The 6,551-nt window shown below is 32.9% G+C and overlaps 1 pseudogene; it reads right to left on the bottom strand.

Moving 5' to 3' along the window:
• Positions 1-3,563: 3,563 nt before the first annotated feature.
• On the bottom strand, positions 3,564-3,663 carry LOC114300097 (small nucleolar RNA snoR74; annotated as a pseudogene).
• Between the last annotated feature and the right edge of the window lie 2,888 nt (positions 3,664-6,551).

Below are 6,551 nucleotides of genomic sequence, written 5' to 3' on the forward strand. Positions count from 1 at the left end.
CAAAATGCATATTGGGCTCAGCAATAGGCAATAGTGGCAAATTTCATAATCACATAAGTTCTATTTGACTGTAGGAATGTTAGATTCTAATAAGCAACTAAATTAAACCTTATATATTAATATGCAAAATTGATTGATAGGGTTTTGAAAAATCAAGGAAAACAAAGAGAAGAAATCATTGATGAACATAAACATCGAGAGAGAGAGAGAGAGAGAGAGAGAGAGAGATGTGTTACGCCCCCAAAATAATACAATAAAGATAACTCATATGCGGAATAAATATGAGAAACAACATACTTTCATATACAGAGTTCACTGTTTAACAGCCAGTTAAATGCTATGTAGGCTTATATCTTTCGAAGTCATTGCTTAGTTACACAAATTGAGTCTTGCTTATTACATCTTAAGCCCTTGGCTTTACAAATAACAAACATACACACACAAGACATAATTAAGAAGCTCTTGCTTCCCGAAAGTCCATCCACGCTATTGCCTTTGAGGAAACATCTCACATGCACATGAAAATGATATTTCCATATAGAGTGAGCCAACAGCCCAGTAGAAATAATCTAACACAATATATGAGGTTTAGCAAAGGTATAAATATTACGTGCATAAACAATACCGACACTAAAACATCCATAAGGCCTGCATATTCATATGCCACTAAGACCTAATCTCGTTCTATTTTCCTTCAATTCATTTTCAGTTAATATATATGCTACTCAATTGATGAGCTAAATTTATTATCTTTTAACAACCAAAATGAGACTATAACTCAATGGTTTTCCAATTATGCAAAACACACATAAACACTTCAAACCTGCCATTTTATGGATGTTTTGTCCGAAGGAATCGGCACCCATTTATATATAAAATTTCGGGTTTTTCACCCAAGACACTCCGGCCAACTTGCTTTAAATGAAGTCCATCCCTTTTCTACTCCCAAACAAATTTACATATGCAATGTATTTATAAACAAAATCACATATGGAGTACATCCCCTTTCTCCTCCCAATAAACATACATATACAATGTATTTATAACATGGCCATATTTAGTGACACCAACAATGGATTAGCATTAAATCGCCTAATCCTCGTGTAATTTCTACAATAATCATAGCTATCCTCCACCAATAGCCCAATAGATGTTCAATATCAAAATAGATAGTTTATTCAAAACTTTCATAGGTGTGATAATACATATCCAATATCACCATTTATAACCATAACCTTCCAATTTCACATTTTCAATGTTAATCCCAATTATTTCCGCAAAATAATGATTTAATCAAATTAGGGCAATAATCTCCCTTTTCATTTCACACCAAATCTTAGATTTGTTCAAACCACAACCAAATTTCATTATCTATACACAATAGCAAATAATTAAGCTAAAAACCAAATTAGAGTGTAGAAAATCCCTACTTCAAATGTAGAGCTCAAAGAGGAAGAAGGAGAAACTTGAAGATGCCCAAAACTCAAACTTCTTCGAATCAAAAGGAAGCCCACGTAAAACTTTATCTCTTTAACAAAGGGAGTAGGGTAGACAGACTCAAGATCATGGAGTATTTTTAGAGAGAGGGTGTGTTTTAGAAAGAGAGACAGCCGGATTAGGGTTTTGGGGGAAGAAATGGAATAAAAAAGTGATGTAAAGCATCACTTCTGCGAACTGATATACGGGGTCTTCGCTCGAGCGAAGGAGTTGTCGCTCGAGCGACCAGACACAACAAGAGGCCTCGCTCGAGCGCAAGAAGCCTCGCTCGAGCATATAATGCAAAGCTTCAGGTCTGCCATGGACACAGACGCACACTCGAGCGCAAGAAGCATCGCTCGAGCGAAGAAACATTTTCACAAGGCTCACTCGAGCGCAAGAAGCCTCGCTCGAGCGAAGAGGCCAAAATCTGGGCAACAACCATTTATACCAATAGACAGCTAACTTGTTCCAAACTCGCCCAACAAGTCCCAAAACTCAAATTCAAAGAATTAAAGGGAGGAAACAAGACATAGATAACAATATACAATCACGGAACTCGAGTCCGGAACACAATAAAGGTCGGGGTAAAACCGAGATCGCTATAGACGAGTGAGAGAGAGAGGATTTATACCTGAAATTGATTTTAGGGAGAGTTGAAGATACTATGAAAAATAGAGAGGGCGAGGGCCCTGGTGGGTAAGGCATTGTAGAGCATGAAAAGTATGAGAAAGACCAGTGGCAAGGTGAAGAAAAAGTGAGAGACAGATAGAGAGATAGAGATACAAATCCCTTACCTAGATGACGATGGCGGCGCAGAGACAGAAGGTGGCAAGGTGAAGACAGACGGTGTTGACGATAGAGAGGAGAGGACGGCAGATAGCAGTGCTGGTGGGGAAGAGGTTAGGTGAGTGGCACGATTTAGAGGGCGCATTCGATTAGGTGCGATATTTGTGAAATATAGATTATAAGGGTTTGAATCTGTTTTAATTTTTTTCCCCTACAATAGTGTTGGTCGGCCAAAGTTACACTACAGATCAAAATGACGTCGTTTTGACATTTTCCATTAGTCCCTAAAAGATTTTATTTTCCTGTCCAATTTTTCACCTTCTTGCATATATTTTTGGTGACTAATATTTCAAATTAGTTGTAGAAAATCACTTTTGTGCAACTAAATCACTTTAGTCGGTAAAAGTCAGAACTTTTAGCTACTAATTTCAAATTAGTCGCAGAAAAGTGATTTTTTTGTGACCAAAATTTTTTTGATCGGCAAAAGTGTAATTTTTTGTAGTGTTACACAAATACTTGGCTTGTCCCAAAAATCTCTTAAAAATATTGCTTTGATTTTGTTTAAAAAAAAGAAAAAAAAAATATAGAGCACAAAAAAGCCTCTACCTTCTTCTCCAAGTGATGCTTACAAACACTCAACAATTAATATAAAAGTTCAACAATCTTCTTTATAGATAATGTGTGTAAACTGTGTTTGCTCTTTTTCTTTTTGCTTTCGGCTTGTATGCTTTCGGCTTGTATGCTTGGATAGATGCTTGGACCAATTGTGTTTTCACTTGTTTCACGTGATTTCACAATTTGGTTTCAAATAAGGTCTGGCTCATGCTAGACATCTTCAAAGTGGTGTATGAAATGCAAGTTTTGAAATATGTGACATTAATTATCACAAAGGTCATGACTAAATCCTTTTAGGGTTATAACTAAAAAAAAGAAAAGAATCATAACTAAACACTAGATAACTAAAGACTTTTTAGATCATAATTAAAATAATATTATAACCAACATAAAAAATAAGTCATAACAAATACCATAATATGTATAAAAATTCTATGTCTCCGATTTCCCAACCAAAACATCAGTTAAAATATTTTAGTCAACCACAGTATAATCTACAAGATGCGAAGTAAACTTCATTGCTTCAAGAAACACAAATGCCAATAAATAGCTTTAGTTTTTTTGTTATTAATTTCTTACTCTTATAAATACCCTCATCTTCATTAATAAACCCACATTGTCATATTCTAAATGTAGAAGCTATTACAATTTTAAAACACGAGCTAAAATACTTCAATTGATTATAATGTCCCATCATTTACTAAACCTTCAATCATTAACTACTCAAGAGGTTCACCCAATAACAATGAAAAAAATGATTTCCTACAAGAAGGCTGCTTTTTCATCAAGTTAATACAATCTATAGACAACACAAAGCTAATGCTAAATTTCTGGCTATTTAAAGAAGAAATGCTGTTAGAAGAAGAGGAAATAGGACTCAATTTAAGAAAAAATCATCTCTTAAACAATCTGTTCAAAAGTCATAACTTTTTATTATTATTATTATATCGTAAAAAAAATTATTTCAATTTTTTTTTTGGATCAGTAATAAAGAAGAATTTTATTAAAAAGGAGAAAAGATAAGTGCAAAGGAGGACAAGAAGTCCTCAAAAGCAAAAACCAAAAAATCTACAAAGGAAAAAACAAGAAATCCTCAAATTTTTTTGTTTTTCAATTCCCTATCCAATTAAGGAAAAACAAGTGGTTTACAAATCAATTGCCACTAACAATTTAAGAAACATATATTGAGATTTTCATCATCAATTTAAGAAATAGAAAGTTTCCATATTGTTGAAAATTCCAAAGATTCTCTAATTAATGGACAAAATTTGAAAGGTATTGTCATATTGATAATTAAAATTAAAAAAGAAAAAAAAATTGATGAGAACCAATAATATGACACATAGATTTTTACATTATAAAAATTCAAAAATTTGAGAAAAATAGATTGAAGTTTTCATCAACAAGGACCTAATTTCACCAAATAATTAGAGTTCATACTCCTGCTCTTTTTGGAATTGGAAACAAAAACTAATTTCCCATTCATCTATGTTGAAATTTGCAGCAATTAATCATAACATCAATAATAATCAACACATTAACTGTATTTTAACTGAACACATTTGTCAATTAACATGGCATTCAAACTACAAAAGCTAACAAATTGAAATTAATTCCCAGACAGTAAACAAGAAGCTAACAAAGAGTTGTTCAATACAAATCTAAATAAGATTAAAACCAGAACAAAAATGTAAACAGATAGATTAGAACTTACCTTCAATAAGAAAGTTAGAGTTTCTTTTCTCAAAGGAGTTGATTTTTCCACCGCCGCCGATCAACGATTGGATCATTTGAGAACCTGAAAATAAGATGATTATTCAATCAATACATAGAGATACAAATATAAATTCATATATATACTTGTATAGAGAGATTTTTAGAAGAAGAAAAATTATCTAAAAAAGGTTAGATAATGTGTACGCAGATATAGAGAGAACGAGATTGTACTAGAGAGACAGAGATCAAGAGTGAGATTGAGAGATCGAGATCAAGATTGAGAGAGAGAGAGAGTTAGAGATCGAGAGAGACAGAGATTCATACCGGTGTTCTTTAGATGATGAGAGAAGATCAATGTCGAATCCTAGTAGTTTTAATGCTTGTCTAGGGAAAAACTGGGAATGGAGCAAATAAATAAAAAGAAATAGGAGAAATAAATTGGGCCTTGCATTTCTACGGGCTGAATGAGGTTTAAAGGGGGCATTCTATTTGAACCCAAAAAATATCTTAGTACGCCCAATATTTAAATTTATAAATTTTAATTCTTATTATATTCTAATGTGAATTTACTAATAAGGACAATCTATATCAAACCCTAAAATAAAATTTTTTTTTTCTCATGGTACACCCCAATTCATTATTCCAATTCAAATTTCTACATCTTCTTCCCCAAGAGATCAAAATTAGTTTGTCTTCTTCTTCCTTTTCTTCTTTCACACTCCAAAACTCCAATCCACTTTACCCAAACTCACCATTATTATTAACATCATTGTTTTTTATTATTTTGAAATCATAAACCCTAGAAGAAAGTTTGAACAATCAAACATGGAGGAAAGTGATAATCAAGATAATATTTTGAAGCAATCCATCAAAGAGGAGGTAAGCATTCATATAAAAATCAAAATATTTTCTTGATTATCACTTTCCTCCATTGCTTGATTGTTCAAACTTTTGTCTAGGGTTTAGGGTTTTAAAATAATAAAAAAAACAATGATATTAATGATAATGGTGAGTTTCGGAGTGAGAAAGAAGAAGAAGAAGAAGAAGAAGACAAACTAGCTTTGATCTCTTGGGGAAGAAGATGTAGAGATTTGAATAGAAATAATAGATTAGGGTGTACCATGAGGAAAAAAAGAAATTATTTTAGGGTTTAATATGGATTGTCCTTATTAATAAATTCACATTAATATATAATAAGAATTAATTTCTATAAATTTAAATTGGGCGTACTAAGATATTTTTTGGGTTCAAATATAATGCCCCGGTTTAAAGTCACTCATAAATTGGGACCGTTTACTATCACTTACTTTTGTCTTATATTATGCTGTCCCAAATATATTTTTTCCCACGGCTAAATAGGCGGTCGCAAGAAAATACACGTAAAAAATCAATTTTCCAGTAATGTACAGTGCTGGAAAGTAAAGGACTGAAAATATAAAGTAAAATAAATTGGTTTCTGAATTTGGGTATGGTCCATTCTCTATCAGCCTTCTTTTCTATTTATACACTCTGATGGTAACTGTTGAAGTGGCTGACAACGGTCAAAGTAGGTGATAACTACCGAAGTAACCTCCATGATCACTGGACATGGCCTCAAGCAGTTTGTTTCCACTAGATTATTCTTGCAGTTGGACTTCCTTCTCGAATTTGAATTTAAACTTTAAACAACCGTTTGGCCACGTCACTTTGCACATCTTGACTATTCCAGTGTTTCGTAGATCTATCGCCATTGATATAAGTTGTCACGTGTCTGTTGATGACCGGAGACCTTCATTGATTCCCTAAATTATCCCTTATGAACCACGTGTCAGGCTGTGATTGACTTGTACACAATATGTGGCCAACAAATAGGCAACATGATAAATATATACATCAATTAAGTTTTTGAAATTGTATTGTTGCCGAATCTATGGAAAGAATCTGTAAAAGAAAATACTCATATTTTGATGCTCAGA

Source organism: Camellia sinensis, chromosome 1, assembly GCF_055761805.1.
Source record: "Camellia sinensis isolate YWXY chromosome 1, ASM5576180v1, whole genome shotgun sequence".
Taxonomy (NCBI): domain Eukaryota; kingdom Viridiplantae; phylum Streptophyta; class Magnoliopsida; order Ericales; family Theaceae; genus Camellia; species Camellia sinensis.